The sequence below is a fragment of the Mastomys coucha genome, unplaced genomic scaffold (genome assembly GCF_008632895.1).
Source record: "Mastomys coucha isolate ucsf_1 unplaced genomic scaffold, UCSF_Mcou_1 pScaffold6, whole genome shotgun sequence".
NCBI lineage: Eukaryota > Metazoa > Chordata > Mammalia > Rodentia > Muridae > Mastomys > Mastomys coucha.
In genome coordinates this window covers 57,826,973-57,844,356 of record NW_022196912.1, presented here as the reverse complement: position 1 = coordinate 57,844,356, position 17,384 = coordinate 57,826,973, and positions in this window count along the sequence as shown.

The window sequence follows — 17,384 nt, the reverse complement described above, 5'->3', positions numbered from 1 at the left end:
CTATTCTTCTTCCCCCTTGATAAAGATTCTTTGCATATATAATGTGGTTTCTGGTATTATGTCTTAAATGGATCCCTCTGTGTCTGAACATGTATGTGTTTACATATATGTGTGTTTCTTGTGCTTTTTCCTTTGCCTTTTTATCATTTGTTGTTGCCCCATTTGTTTTTTGTTTTTTTGTTCTCAAATGGTCAGTTACATTAGTTTTATTTATTGAGTATTTTTACATTGATATTCATAAATGAAATTGGTCTGAAGTTCTCCTTCTTTGTTAGGTCTTTGTGTGGTCTAGGTATCAGAGTAATTGTGGCTTAATAGAACAAATTGGGTAGTTTCTATTCTGTTTCTATTTTGTGGAATAATTTGAAGAGTATTGGTATTAGATCTTCTTTGAAGTTCTGATAGAACTCTGCACTAAACCCATCTGGTCCTGGGCTCTTTTTGGTTGGGAGACTTTTAATGACAGTTTCTGTTTCTTTAGGGGATATGGAATTGTTTAGATGGTTTATCTGATCCTGATTTAACTTTGATATTTGGTATCTATCTAGAAAATTGTTCATTTCATTCAGACTTTTCATTTTTGTTGAGTATAGGACTTTGTAGTAGGATCTCATGAGTTTTTGGACTTCCTCGGTTTCCATTGTTATATCTCCCTTTTCATTTCTTATTTTGTTTATTAGAATTTGGTCTCTGTGCCCTCTGGTTAGTTTGGCTGAGGGTATATCTATCTTGTTGATTTTCTCAAAGAACCAGCTCCTGGTTTTGTTAATTCTTTGTATAGGTCTTTTTTTTTTCTACTTGGTAAATTTCAGCCCTGAGTTTATTTCCTGTGGTCTACTCCTCTAGGGACTAGTTGCTTCTTTTTGTTCTATAGCTTTCAGTTGTGCTGTCAAGCTGCTAGTATATGCTCTCTCCAGTTTGTTTTTAGAGGCACTTGGAGCTATGAGTTTTCCTCTTATCACTGCTTTCACTATGTCCCATAAGATTGGGTATGTTGTAGCTTCATTTTCATTAAATTCTAAAAAGACTTTAATTTCCTTCTTTATTTGACCAAGTTATCATTGAGTAGAGTGTTTTTCAGCTTCCCTGTGTATGTGTGGTTACTATTATCGTTGTTGCTATTGAAGACCAGCCTTAGTCTATGATAATCTGACAGGATGCATGGGATTATTCCAATCTTTGTGTATATGTTGAGGCCTGTTTTGTGACCAATTATATGGTCAATTTTGGAGAAGGTACTGTGAGGTGCTGAGAAAAATATTCTATAGATATCTGTTAAATGCATTTGGTTCATAACTTCAGTTAGTTTCACTGTATCTCTGTTTAGTTTTTGTTTCCATGATATGTCCACTAATGAGAGTGGGGTGTTGAAATCTCTCACTATTTTTGTATAAAGTGCAATGTATGCTTTGAGCTTTAATAAAGTTTCTTTTATGTGGATGCCCTTGCATTTGGAGCATAGATGTTCAGAACTGAGAGTTTATCTTGGTAGATTTTACCTTTGATAATTATGAAGTCCCTTCTTATCTTTTTTGATAACTTTAGGTTGAAAGTTGATTTTATCCAATATTACAATGGATACTCCAGTTTATTTCTTGGGACCATTTGCTTGGAAAATTGTTTTCCAGTCTTTTACTCTGAGGTAGTGCTTATCTTTGTCACTGAGGTAGGTTTCCTCTATGTATCAAAATCTTGGATCCTGTTTAGGTATCCAGTCTGTTAGTCTATGTCTTTTTATTGGGGTATTGAGACTATTGATATTAATAGATATTAAGGAAAAGTGATTATTGCTTCCTATTATTTTTGTTGTTAGAGTTGTAATTATGTTTATGTGGCTATCTTCTTTTTGATTTGTTAAAAGAAGATTATTTTCTTGCTATTTCTACAGTGTAGTTTCCTTCCTTGTGTTGGAATTTTTCCTTTTATTATCTTTTGAAGGGCTGGATTTGTGGAAAGATATTGTGTAAATTTGTTTTAGTCATGGAACACCTTGATTTCTCCATCTATGGGAATTGAGAGTTTTGCTAGGTATAGTAGCTTGGGCTGGCATTTGTGTTCTCTTAGGGACTGTATGACATCTGCCCAGGATCTTCTGGCTCTCATAGTCTCTGGTGAGAAATCTGGTATAATTCTGATAGGCCTGCCTTTATATGTTACTTGACCTTTTTCCCTTACTGCTTTTAATATTCTTTCTTTGTTTAGTGCATTTGGTGTTTTGATTATTATGTGACAGGAGGAATTTCTTTTCTGGTCCAGTCTATTTGGAGTTCTGTAGGCTTCTTGTATGTTCATGGGCATCTCTCTCTTTAGGTTAGGGAAGTTTATTTCTATAATTTTGTTGAAGATATTTACTGGCCCTTTAAGTTGGGAATTGTCACTCTCTTCTATACCTATTATCCTTAGGTTTGGTCTTCTCATTGTGTTCTGGATTTTCTGGATGTTTTGGGTTAGGAGCTTTTTGCCTTTTGCATTTTCTTTGACTGTTGTGTAAATGTTTTCTATAGTATCTTCTACTTCTGAGATGCTTTCTTCTACCTCTTGTATTCTGTTGGAGATGCTTGCCTCCATGACTCCTGATCTCTTTTCTATGCTTTCTATCACCAGGGTTATCTCCATTTGTGATTTCTTTATTGTTTCTAGTTCCAGTTTTACATTCTGAATTGGTTTCTTCAATTCCTTCACCTGTCTGATTGTGTTTTCCTGTAATTCTTTAAGGGATTTTTGTGTTTCTTCTTAAAGGGCTTCTACCTATTTACCTGTATTCTCCTGTATTACTTTGAGGAGTTATTATGTCCTTCTTAAAGTCCTCTATCAGCATCATGAGATGTGATATTAAATCCAAATCTTGCTTTGCCGGTGTGTTTGGGTATCCAGGACTTGCTCTTGTGGGAGAACTGGGTTCTGATAATGCCATGTAGCCTTGGTTTCTGTTGGTAAGTTTCCTGTGCTTGCCATTTGCCATCTGTTTATCTCTGGTGTTATTTGGTCTTGCTGTCTCTGGCTTGAGCTTGTCCTTCCTGTGGGCCTGTAAGGCTGTGTCAGCACTCCATGGAGAGGCTCTCTCCCCTGGAAGGACCCATGCACAGAGGACTGTGGAACAGCCCCAGCTCCTGGGTGCAGATGGAGGCTGGAAGTACCCTATCCCAGCTGCTCTACTGCTCCTGAGGCCTGTGTGTTCCTGGCTGGTCCCGCCTTAGACCCATACATTTTATTTTACTGTATTGTATTATTATTTGGATAATACAATGTTATTTAGATAATAAGTACAGTAATATTTAGATAATACCTGTTTGTTTTCTAAAGAGAGACAGAAAGGCTAGAATTCAGATAGGAGGAAATGGGGAAAATATCTGGGAGGAGGTGGGGGACTAGAAACTGTACTTAGATTATATTATATGAAAAAATCTATTTTCAATAAGAAAAAATGTGTATTAAACACTTTTCTCATTCTCTCCTTCAATTCTGATATCTTTCTCAGTTTGCCACCATGTCTTATCTATTGTTTAACATCATTGACAGCAAAGTTTATATATTTTTTAATATTAGCACTAATTTTACCATTGTTCCATATATTATGCAGCCTGTATTTGAAAAGCAAACAAAAAAGAATTTAAAGTTTTATGAATAGTGACCAAGATAACATACTTTCTGATTCATATTTTATAGGTTAGCATGTTTACTTGTGCAATTTTCATCATGCGGTGCAATACTGCACTTGTTACTCTGCTGTTTTCATTAACTCCTTGATCTGTTCCCATTTGACAACATTCTAAGCTTACTGATGAGTAAAGACTCAAAGGACAAAATCTGTAGATTGTGCAATTGCTTGACATGGGGAAGTAATATGAGTAAGGATGTGATATGGCTCTTTGATATTCATGTTTCTTGAAGTATTACCCCTTTATTAGAAGTTCTGGTTTGATAGAAAGCATAGAATTTTTTTGGGAATCTTCCTGGAATAAGCAAATGGAGTGGAAGAGAGATGATGGAAGCCTGAATGGATCCTAAAAAGCTTCAGTCCTAGGTCCAGTTTACATTCTCTTATCTAAAAACCACAAGGTGGGGTTAGAAAGTGTCTTAATCGGGGTTTTTATTCCTGCATAAAACATCAAGAAGCAAGGTGGGGAGGAAAGGGTTTATCCAGCTTACACTCCACATCGCTGTTCATCACCAGAGGAAGTCAGGGCAGGAACTCAAGCAGGTCAGAAATTTGGAGGCAAGAGCTGAAGCAGAGACCATGGATGAGTGTTGCTTACTGGACTGCTACCCCTGGCTTGCTCAGTTTGTTTTCACTGGCATTCCCCTACACTAGGGCATCAAACACCCTCAGGCCTCTCCTCCCACTAATGTCCAATAAGGCCATCCTCTGCTACATATGCAGCCAGAATCATGGGTCCCTCCATGTGTATTCTTCAGTTGGTGGTTGTACTGGCTGATTTTGTGTGCCAACTTGACACAAGCTGGAGTTATCACAGAGAAGGGAGCTTCAGTTGGGGAAGTGCCTCCATGAGATCCAGCTGTAGGGCATTTTCTCAGTTAGTGATCAAGGGGGTAGGGCCCCTTGTGGGTAGTGCCATTCCCTGGGCTGGAAGTCTTGAGTTCTATAAGAGAGCAGGCTGAGCAAGCCAGGGGAAGCAAGCCAGTAAGGAACATCCCTCCATGGTCTTTGCATCAGCTCCTGCTTCCTGACCTGCTTGAGTTCCAGTCCTCACTTCCTCTGGTGATAAACAGCAATGTGGAAGTGCAAGCTCAATAAACCCTTTCCTCCCCAACTTGCTTCTTGGTCATGATGGTTGTGTGGGAATAGAAACCCTGACTAAGACAGTGGTCCAGTCCCCGGGAGCTCCGGGGGGTCTGACCTGTTAACACTGTTGCTCCCTCCATGGGACTGCAAACCCCCTCAGCTCCTCTTGGTATCAGCTGTACACTTGTAAAGTCTGGTAGAATTCTGCTTCATAGGTGTTATAAGCATAATGTGCCAGCATAGTTGCCACAAAGGAAGGAATTTCTCCTTTGGTCACATGTGTGCCTCATTCTTTCATCATACTTTGCTTATGAATCTCAAGTTTAAAAATAAAACTATGAGTAACTTCTAAACCACAACAGCATAGCAGTGAATCCAATCTCACACCCTTCTAACCCTAGCTCCACTGTGGATTCAGGGGTTGTATATCTCTGACTCAGACCTAACATAATGCTTTGTGTTTTTGAACCAAGTTACTTTCCAGCTCCAGGGCATCCTAACACCTAATTATCTTATGATGAGAATTATAGTTTTTCAGGTCAGAGGCAAAGAGAGACCTGTGTACACTGAGTTGTGTAGAAAAAAAAGATTAGGACAAACGCATTCAATACAGGAGTTAACCTCAATCCAATACTCACAGGATATTATAAAACTAACTATTTTACTAAGACACTACTGTGTAGATTCTGAAGAATGTCAACAGTGAAAGATAGTCGCATATTGGGAAGAAGGGAAGCCTGCCTTCTGGTTAGTCTCAAGATTGACTGGGACACTAATTGGAGAGTCATTAAATGAGAAGGTACAGCATTACACATATCAGTGTTCTGTGTTCTTTCGGCTTGACAAAAACGAACAATTCCAGGAATCACGCTGAATGATATAATCTGATAATTAAAGTAGGGCCCAGTGGAGCAAGGGGGAAAACAGGAAAATTACATTTAGAAAGAACTGATGAAGAGCCTGGCACCAGCTGACGCAAATTCGTCCATTTAAGATGTTCTAGAAGAGAAACTGAAAATGTTCCTCATAAACAAGGTTAACAGGATCCAAATAGAGAAGCTTTTCTGTAAAAGAGTACCCAAGCTGTCAGAACAATGTGTTTCTCAACCAAGAAACTGATGCTGCTTATGTTTACTGCCTTGGTCAAAAACAAGTGAAGCCAACCTCAAAATATGATGAAATCAAATGAACTTTAACTGAGCTGTTTAGATACAATCTGTGTCCACCCACATATACTGAAAGTGAGTTTCACATCAGCATGGCAGGAAATTGAGATTAACCAGAGATCTTTATATTTATTGTCATGGTTTCTCAGACACTGACTCAACATCAATTGTATGTCAATTTGGCCTGATTAAAAGTGCCTCAGTCTTAGCCCAGGACAGAAGTCCTGGCAAAAGAACAACTTGTATTTTCTCTTTGAACAAAATGTTTTCCCCTGAGCTGAAGTCAGATACTCATGATTGTCAGTGTGGCTCAGTCTCCAATATACAAGCCAATAGCCAAATGTTGCCTTCAGATGTGCAGAGTGGAGCCTGCCTCATAGTTATCATTATATTTCTGTGGCCAGCATCACCAGATCAGCTCTGCATTGAGTTGGGCCAGCTTTAAGTCATTCCAGCTATTATGCCCTGGACTACCACTCTCATTTCTCTCACTGATAAGTCCATTCATTGTATATTAACTCCCATGTTTACATCAAGTGTTGTGGCTACTAACAAAGAATTTTGTGTATAATACTGACTCTTTCCACCACTAATGGCATTAAGTTATTGGAAGTTAAAATGTCCATAATCTCAGATGGCCAGTGATGTTTTTAAAACAAAATCCCAATCATTTCATTTTACCAAATGAAGACTAGGAAGCCAGATGCTGGTGTGAAAGCCTACTAGCTCAGAGAGGCAGAGAAAGCACCCAGCTGACCTTCCTCCTCAACTGACATCCCAGAAAGAAAGAGCCAGTTCTCCTTTTCCACACAGTCTTAAAAACTTTTACAACTCAATGTCCTTTCTACTTTCTGTGTGTCTATCCATCCTCCTGATTTCCCATAACTCTCTATGGTTCATTTCTATGTTCACAGTTCTGTCATCTGGTTACTTGTTCCACACCTTGACTTATGGTTGACTTTACTCAATTGTATTTACAATAAAAATGAATGCTTTTGGATTAAAGGTGTGTGCTAAGACTGAGGCACACCACAACTAGAAACAGGATTTTCCAGTACACAATCTCACAATGTGATAAAATATCCTGGAACATTCTTATATTAAAGATGTGTGCTAGGGCTGAGCCACCCTTCAACTAGAGACAGGTTTTTCCAGTATACAGTCTTGGGGTTCACAGTGACCAGATATCCTGCAACAGAAGTTACTCAAACATAGGATCTAATCATCTGTTATTTGTCCTGCTGTCTAACCTAAATCCTTATCCTCATACGAGAAAACCTTTCTTCCCCTGGATATTTATGCAATCAACTCTGGTGTCTATTACATGAAAAAGAAAAGGAGGTATTTACACATATGAACTCAGAAAGATTAAGACACTTCTTTACCTCAACATTGCCCCAATCTACACACAGTGTTTGCAGTATCACCCTTGTAGTTCAAATTAGTTGAACAGAAATCCTTTGAATGTTAACACAAAGACATGCAGTGGGTGGATCGGCCCATATGAAATATAAATAAAGTGCAGCCCTTGAGGAGCTCAATGTCCAGTTAAAAAGAAATATCACCCGTTGCACTTCATTTTGGTTTCTTTCATGTGAGTCCATATTACAAAGAATCATGAAGTATTCACACCAAGGATACAGTCTGAAGATGATTTTCATGGAGTTAATCATTGCTGTCTTCCAGATTTGATTTTATTCAAATTATTCCGAGGCAATACATCAGTTATTACAGCTTTCAAGACCTTCCCTCTCCTCTGAGCTGCATGGTCGAAGGTGATAAGTGTGTTTGCAAATTTTAGAACAAGAGAAAAGAAATCAGAAAAATATTCATTAATGCATCCATCCATGCATTAAACATTTATAAATCACCTACCGTCTGACAAGTACTCTGCAAAACACTCCGCAGGATGAGTAGATTTTAGGGGGCAGCTAATGACCCCCAAAGAACTCATATTACAATCCATTCTATGAAGTAGGGCCACCAAGTTGGAGTTTTTATAACTTAAAGTTTAGTAACTGAACTTTTAACCCCTCAGCTTTAATTCATATTGTACTGTACCCCAAATTTAAATGTGTAGGTACAGATATATCGTATTCCTCAATCCACTACATGAACTACATGCCTGATGCACCTTTTGTGGCAGTTAAGCTTCATTTTTCAATAACATTAAGAAAAAAAAAAAGAAAGTGAAAGATTGGCTGCTGAAAGCTCTGTTTCTCAGAGAGAAGTCCTCACTCCTTAAACCAGTAGGATCCTTTGGTTCACTCATAAAAATGCAGTAAATCTGACCCTGAATCTTTAAGGCTGTGTACCAAAAATCTACCTTTATAATAAGCATATAGTAAAACTGGAGATCTTTCAGTGTAGCATATTTCTCTTTGCTTCTTATATAGAGATTTAAGTTCTTCACCTATTAAAATAATGGGGTCTGCTTTCTGGGACTCATTTCCATTCAGAATATTTGTGACCAGTTTCTAAGGATAGAAGACCACAATTAATTGAACAGTGTGATGGTGAGGTCCCATAGAACTGACACCTTATTTCCTCCCCAAACCCAGCTCAACAAATATCTTGTTCACTGTTGACTCAAACCACTCTCTAGCATCAACTTCCTTGACTGCAGAAAGTCTCTATGAGTTGTTTGCCAGTGCCTTTCTAACACTCTGCCAACTTCCAATTCTTCATATTCATTTTTAGTTCTACAAACTTTATTATTTAAAAACTTACAAATAAATAAATTCTCCATATTTTATCTCTTTATGGAAGAGAATTTCTCTAACCACCAAAATATAAGCTAGGTTCCACATATTGATCTTTTATAGAGTCCAGACATTTTCCACTGAAGAACATATGCACTACTATACACTGTGTGCATTTTGATCGAATGTTTAGTTCCCAACCACTTTATATAATTCACTAATGTATATTCTCTCCTTCTTCTGTTCCCAGCATATGCAGATACCTAATAATCTCAGAGTAAATGATATACTGAGATTTAATAAGAGAATATACAATCAGTAGTATTAAGGTCATTAAATAGTATGAAGATTCAGAGGTCAAAGCATCAGTGTAGATTAACATGGTCAGAAAAGATTTCATAGATTGGATGGTGCTTTAACTGGGTTTGGAATCCTAATTAAAATTGACCCAAAAGGGTCAGAAGCTGAAAGATAATACTCATAGACAGCAGTTCAAAGGCCAAAATCACAATGTTCTTGTTAAATTATCTCTAGATTTATTCCAATTCAGCACATTTTGTTTCTGGATAAATGTACTAAAGAATTTTTTTCTTTTTATTGACTATCTTGTCCCTGGAGAAATGGTCCAGAGAAAATCATTATTTATAATTTCTCCATGGTTTAATTGATCTCATCACCTAACCTTAAAAATAACAATACACTGGGACTCAAAGTATAACAATAGGGTAAAAGAAAGTCAAACTATAATCAGATATCTAGTTATCTAGATATCTAGTTATGAAACTTGGCAGAGGTGATATAAATATTTTTTAAAGGCCACATCTAACCGATCAGAGAATGGAATCAGAATGTGATGAGATCAACTCCTCTCCTACAAAGTGAGGTTGCAGGTATCAGCCTCCATGAGCTTTAAATGCTAGAGTTGCTAGCCTGTCTATTTCTATCTAAATTGTTTTCTATTACAAATGCAAAGAAAAAAATTCTATAAATACATGTTCATTTAATCCCAGTCTACTAAACAGTCTGAACAGGAGATGCTTGAAATATTTGACTCATTTTTCCTGTTTCAAGCATGCTTTACAAATTCTACAGTGGTATAGCACTCATATCATGTCCAGGCCTTCAAAGAAGCATCTTATGTTATGTTGTATGTATGTGCATATATAAGTTTTAACTAGAACACTGTTCAATTTTAGAAGAGGAATTAAAAACTGTTCATAAAAGACTTTTACTGTACTAGAGTAAATATTTTGGGTCATTCTTAGTTAAGGATTCTATTTCTACAGTAAAACACTATGACAAAAATCATGTTGGAGAGGAAAAGTGTATTTGGCTTATATTTCCATATCCTTATTCATCATCAAGGAAGTCAGGACAGGAATTCGAATAGGGAAGAGACCTATAGGAAAGAGCTGACACAAAGACCAAGGAAATTTATTTGCTTGCTCTTTGTGGTTTTCTCAGTTCTTATAATGAGCCCAGGACCACAAACTCATTGATAGCACCATCCAAAATGGGATAGGCTCTCCCCTATCAATCACTAATTAAATGCTTGATTTCTTTTTTTTTATTAGATTTTTCTTTATTTACATTTGAAATGTTATCCCATTTCCTGGACCCAGCAATACAACTCCTGGGCATGTACCCAGAAGATGCTCCAACATGTAATAAGGACACATGCTCCACTATATTCATAGCAGCCTTATTATAATAGCCAGAAGCTGGAAACAACCCAGATGTCCCTTGACAGAGGAATAGATTCAGAAAATGAGGTACATCTACACAATGGAGTACTACTCAGCTATTAAAAACAATGAATTTATGAAATTCTTAGGGAAATGGATGGATCTGGAGAATATCATCCTGAATGAGGTAAACCAATCACAAAAGAACACACATGGTATGCACTCATTGATAAGTGAATATTAGCCCAGAAGCTCAGAATGCCCAAAATACATTCCACAAATCACAAGAAAGTCAAGAAAAAGGAATACCAAAGTGTGGATACCTCATTCCTTCTTAGAAGGGGGAACAAAATAGCCATGGAAGGAGTTACAGAGACAAAGTGTAGAGCAGAGACTGAAGGAAGGACAAACCAGAAAACTGCCCCACCTGGGGATCCTTCCCATATTCAGTCACCAAACCCATACACTAGTGTGGATGCCAGCAAGTGCTGGCTGACAGGAGCCTGATATAGCTGTCTCCTGAGAGGCTCTTACAGTACCCGACTAATACAGAAGTAGAGGTTCACAGCCATCCATTGGACTGAGCACAGGGTCCCCAATGAAGGAATTAGAGAAAGGACCCAAGGAGCTGAAAGGTCTGCAGCCCCATAGGAGGAACAACAATAGGAACAAACCAGTACCTCCAGAGCTCCCAGGGACTAAACTACCAACCAAAGAGTGCACATGGTGGAACTCATGGCTCCAGCTGCATATATTGCAGAGGATGGCCTAGTTACTCATGAATGGGAGGAGAGGCCCTTGGCCCTGTGAAGGTTCTATGTCCCATTGTAGGGGAATACCAGGGCCAGGAAGTGGGAGAAGGTTGGTTGGTGAGCAGGGAGGGGGGAGGGACTAGGGATTTTTTTCATAAGTGCTTGATTTCTACAGCCAGATCTTATGAAGGCATTTTGTCAATTGAAGTTCGTTCATCTCAGATAACTATAGGTTGTGAAGTTGTTATAAAACCACCCAGCACAAGTCTTGTTCTTCTTTGTAACAAATGGAGATCTAGAAAAAAAATGAAGATATATGAAATTTATCCCTGACAGAAGGAAATTAAATGAGGCTAGCTGTCCAACATCCCTCATCTTTTAACCTGAAGTATCACTGTGAACTTTAGTTCACATGGAGGAACCTAGCTCAGAAGGAAAACCTATTTGGTCCACAAACATAGCTCAAGGTTAAGTTTGCTGAGGCAATCACAATCTGCCATCATAGTACAGAGAATTGTAGGTTGAAAGAAAAAAATTACCCAGAACCATTAAAGGGATTTTTTTCCAAAAGCAAGCATGTTTTTATATACTAAGCCATCATATGTAGCATAAAAGTATATATAGCAAGCAAAAAGCAATAGAAGGCTGTAAAGTGAACAAATTCCCAGAGCATAGACATTCAATTACCCAGCATCTGAGGTGGAAAGCTGTGAATAGCTGGAGCAGATTGTAGAGTTTGTAACATTTACACCTTAAAGTTAAGACTCCAAAGAAGTACAGAATTCCCAGGATATAGAACTTAAGAAGGTTAACAAGCCAAAGGGCCTAAGTAAGGATGCTTCAGTCCCACTTGGGAAGGAAAAGAAAGCAACCACAGGAAGGTAGAGAGGGGAACCTGGGTAGGAAAGGAGACAGGGAGGGGAGGAGAGGAACGTGATAAGTTATTGTGAAGGGGTGGGGGAGAACAGGATTAAAGTGCTGATGGCCAGCCTAAAGAATTGAAAAACAGGCAACCTCGGGAGGTAGGATTTGGGGGTACGAGAGACCTGGGAGGTGAGAGACTCTCAAGACTCAAAGGTAGAGACCTTAGATGAAATGCCCTACAGTGTGAAGAGGAAACTTATAGAGCCTACCTCCAGCAGAAAGACAGGGGATCAAGTGAATGGATGGGGTTGCCATCGCACAATCAAAAACTCTGACCCAGAATTATTCCTGTCTGAAAGAACTGCAGGAACAAAAATGGAGAGAAGCCTGAGGAAAAGGAGGTCCAGTGACAGTCCCAACATGGAATCTAGCTCAGGAGGAGGCCCCAAGGCCTGACAGTATTACTGATGCTATGGTATTATTACAAACGGGTCCATCATGACTGCCCTCTGAAAAGCCCAACGAGCAGCTCAAGGAGTCAGATGCAGATATTTAGACCCAACCAGTCAGAAGCTGCTGACGCCTGTAGTTGAAGTAGGGAAAAGCTGGAAGAAGGTGAGGAGGAGAATGACCCCAGAGGAGGGTCAGTATTCTCAATTAACCTGGACCCCTGAGATCTCTTAGACATTGAACCACCAACCAGGCAGCATACACCAGCTGATATGAGGCCCCCAACACATATAGGGCAGAGGATTGCCCTGTCTGGAATCAGTCAAAGAAGATTCGAGAGACTTGGAACCCCAGGGTATGAGGCGGTCTGGTGGGATGGGAGAGTAGGGACATCCTCTTGGAGACTGGGGTTGAGGGAGGAAGAGTAGTGTGTGGAACAGTGGAAAGGTGGATTGGGAGAGAGATAAAGACTGGACTGTAAAAAATTGGTTAGAGAATTAAAAAAACAAAAAAACCCAAAAGGTTAAGTTTCAACCAGGAAGAGGGATGGGAGAGTTCACTGCATCACTTTAGTAGGAGATGAGGCAGTGGTAAAAAATATGAGCAATTATGGTGATCTAGTGATAGAAAACATCTAAACAGAAGCACAAACAGGAAATGATGAGAAAAAGAAAAAAGAAAAAGAGAAAAAAGCTAACGAAGCCCACCACGATACATGGACCATTTAAAGCCTACTGTGAAATTTAAAATGACATGATTTCCCAGATTTGTCATAAACTCATATTACCTAGAAATTTAAATGACTCAAAACCCAGGAATAAATACATTATGAATCAAATCACATGAAGACATGCCATCAACCAAAAGGAGAAAAACCCTAAGAGTAATTACAGAGAAATGGGGATATTTAATCAATAAATGGGCCAATGAATTTAATAGACTGTCCTTAAATTAAGAAATACAAATAGCCAGTAAGTATTTATAAAATGAGTTCAAGGTCTCTAGCTATCTGAGAAGTACAACTTAAAATTACTTTGAGATTCCTTTGCATCTCCAGTATGGAACCAATGATATGCTAAAATCAGCCTAGACTGGCTAGAAGATGTAGTATGTATACATAATGGGATTTTTAAAATTAATTTAAGTTTTATTGCATTATGATGAGAAGAGATACATAATTTCAGTTTATATGGGTTTGTTAACATTTAAAAACATATTTTAAGTAAATAGAATTACATCACATTCTTCTTTCCCTTTTGTACCCAACTCCTCCCTAGAGACCCCCCCTTCAATACCTGCAATATATTTTTTTTATTTTGTCATATTCTTTAAAATTTATAAAATATTGTAATAATAAAAATGAGTAGCATAAAAGTTCTTTGATATAAAACAATTAAACAGTCTTATGTAAATGCTTGTCTGCAGCAATACTGAAAATACATATGTCTTTCTCAATATAAATTTTAAATAACTCCAAACATATTAGCTGTATATTTTAAAATAATCCATCACTACTAGGTTTTTTTAATGAATATAAATAGATAAAGTATTTTTGTTTGTTTGTTTTGTTTTTAATAGAGTTTAAAATCTTGGCTCTCACTGTGGTACAAGCCCAAAATAAGAACAATTTTTAGACATTGGAGTTCATTGTAATAAGGCTGTACTTCAATGCCCCTCACATCACCAAAGGATTTTTACTTCCTTACTAGCAAAGCTAAGGGTTGACAGTTATGCTGTGCCAACAAGTGAATTCTGTACACCATTTTTTGGATACAGATTTTCTGCTATGGTCAAAGCTATTTGACTGGAGTGATTGTCTTCATTCTCAGCCAACAGAGAACAGGTTACATTTATTAAGAAATGGTGTGTGTATTAAGATCGTCTATCCCTGAAGTTATTCACCAACTGTTTCAATGAACAATGGTTTTGCTTCGAGGGTGGCGCAGACATTAGGTGTGGGTAAGAATCTGGTTCATTGGCTGTGATGATTTTGAGAAGCATTCATCTCAGAGAAAGAGTAGCTTATAAAGTTCTCTCCTTAAAAATTGATATAATAGTTACAAACATCAAGCAAAGCATTCAGTCTCACTCTTTCTGTTCTCTTACAAGCTACCTCCCAAGTTAATTGTTTATGTTTCTTTTGGGTGCATGAATAATTTTGAAATATGTAAGCTGTTCTGAAAAACATACTATAGTGTAAAAACATCAAATAAATGACCCTACTAATAGAGAGGCTGAAATAGGAGAAGCATGGTTTCAAGACCATAATGTGGTACCCGGCAAGACAATGTCAGGTACAAACAAGCAGAAAGTATATATGGATTGTACAATATTGGACCTATTTCTCCAATTATCAAATTAGAGAGACCACCAGATGATGGCCAACAAATTTTCAATTCCCCAAACACTTTTGAATTTGAATCCATTAGGATAAGTTGGTAATATTAATTTTCATATTAAGAGATATAAAGAAAAAGTAATTGTTACTTCCTGTTACTTTTGTTGTTAGAGGTGGAATTATGTTTGTGTGGGTTTGTTGAAAGGTCAATTTCTTGCTTCTTCTGAGTGTAGTTTTATTCCTTATGTTGGTGTTTTCCCTCTATTATCCTTTGTAGGGCTGGATTTGTTGAAAGATATTGTATAAATTTGGTTTTGTCATGGAAGATCTTGTTTTCTCCATCTATGGTAATTGAGAGTTTTGCTGGGTATAGTAGCCTGGGCTATCGTTTGTGTTCTCTTAGGGGTTGTATGACATCAGACCAGGATCTTTTAGTTTTCATAGTCTCTGGTGAGAAGTCTGGTGAAATTCTGATAGGCCTACCTTTATATGTTACTTGACCTTTTTCCCTTACTGCTTTTAAAATTCTTTCTTTGTTTAGTGCATTTGTTATTTTGATTATTATGTGAGGGGAGGAATTTCTTTTCTGATCCAGTCTATTTGGAGTTCTGTAGGCATTTTGTATGTTCACAGGCATCACTTTATTTAGGTTAGGGAAGTTTTCTTCTATAATTTTGCTGAAGATATTTACTGGCCCTTTAAGTTGGGAGTCTTCACTCTCTTCTATACCTATTATCCTTAGGTTTGGTCTTCTCATTTCATCCTGGATTTCCTGGATGTTTTGGGTTAGGAGCTTTTTGCTTTTTGCATTTTCTTTGACTGTTGTTTCAATGTTTTCTATGGTGCCTTCTGCCCCTGAGTTTCTCTCTTATATCTCTTGTATTCTGTTGGTGATGCTTGCATCTATGACTCCTGATCTCTTTCCTAGGTTTTCTATCTCCATGGTTGTCTCCCTTTGGAATTTCTTTATTGTTTCTATTTCAATTTTTAGATCCTGGATGGTTTTGTTCATTTCCTTCACCTGTTTGATTGTGTTTTCCTGTAGTTCTTTAAGGGAATTTTGTATTTCCTTTTAAAGGACTTCTAGCTGTTTACCTGTGTTTTCCTGTATTTCTTTCTCTTTTTTTCCCAAGACAGGGTTTCTCTGTGTAGCCCTGGCTGTCCTGGAACTCAGGACAGGCTGTAGACCAGGCTGGCCATGAACTCATAGATCCACCAGCCTCTGCCTCCCAATGCTGGGATTAAAGACATGCGTCACCACTGCCCGGCTACTCCTGTATTTCTTTAAGGGAGTTATTTATGTCCTTCTTAATGTCCTCTGTCATCATCATGAGAAGTAATTTTGAATCCAAATCTTGCTTTTCCCGTGTGATGGTGTGTCCAGGACTTTCTATGGTGGGAGAGTTGTGTTCTGATGATGCCAATTAACCTTGGTTTCTGTTGCTGATGTTCTTACTCTTGCCTCCCTGTCATCTGGTTATCTCTAGTGCTACCTGCCCTGGCTAAATCAGACTGGAGCCTGTCCTTCTTTTGATCCTGGTTATGTCAGAACTCCTCAGAGTCAAGCTGTCTCTGGGATCCTGTGATTTTGGGATTCAGGGATCTTGAGCTAATTAGAGCACCTGGGAATACAGCTTCCTCTGGTAATTATGGGACTCGCTGCAGATTTGCACCCAAGGTCTCCTCAGGGCACCAGCCTAGTCAGACTGGAAGGAACCAGTGACACTGATCTGGTGGAGTTCCTGTGTGGCTGGGTTCCACTGGTTCCAGTTACTTCCTGTGTTGTGACAGATGTGTCCTCCTTATCTGATCCTTAGGATCCTAAGTGTGTCAGAGTGACTGGGAGTGGAGCTTCCTTTGGGTGTTGTGGGACTGCCTGCAGAATTTGCACCCAAGGTCTGCTTAGGGCACCAGGTCAGACAGATGGGAAGCAACCTGTGCCACTGGGGTGATGGAGTTCTTGAGTGCCTGGGTTCTGCTGGTCCTAGTTACTCCTGGTGTTGGGACAGATGTTCACATAATGGGATCTTAGTCAGCCAAAAATAAAAATAACCTATAGAAGAAAGTAGATGGACATAACAGATACATTAAGTAAGAAAATTCAGCCTCAATAAGATAGACACCATGGTAGCAATGAGCCAGACTTAACGTCAGAATATAGTTAACCTTGGGTGTGGCCTCATTACTATTCTCAGATATTTGTCTGAAATCTCCAAAAAAATTTTTAATTTGTTCTCAGTAAATATATTCTACATTCCCACATCCCTGTGATCTATACCTGTACCTTATCAAGAACACCACTTGTTCTTCCCCATATATCTACCCTTACCTCTAATTGTAGCTTGGAGTAAATATGGATAACAATAAGGAAGCAATACAGGGTCTCTGATACTTAAAAAATAAAGTGGCATCCAGGCGGTGGTGGTGCATGCCTTTAATCCCAGCACTTGGGAGGCAGAGGCAGGCGGATTTCTGAGTTCAAGGCCAGCCTGGTCTATAGAGTGAGTTCCAGGACAGCCAAGGACAGAGAAACCCTGTCTCAAAAAAACCATAAATAAATAAATAAATAAATAAATAAATAAATAAAAAATAAATAAAGTGGCTTTAAAGGGAGGATGGGGAAGACTAAAGAATAAAGTGGAAGGAGGAATACTATGAATGAAAAGTTCATGGGAAAGAACTT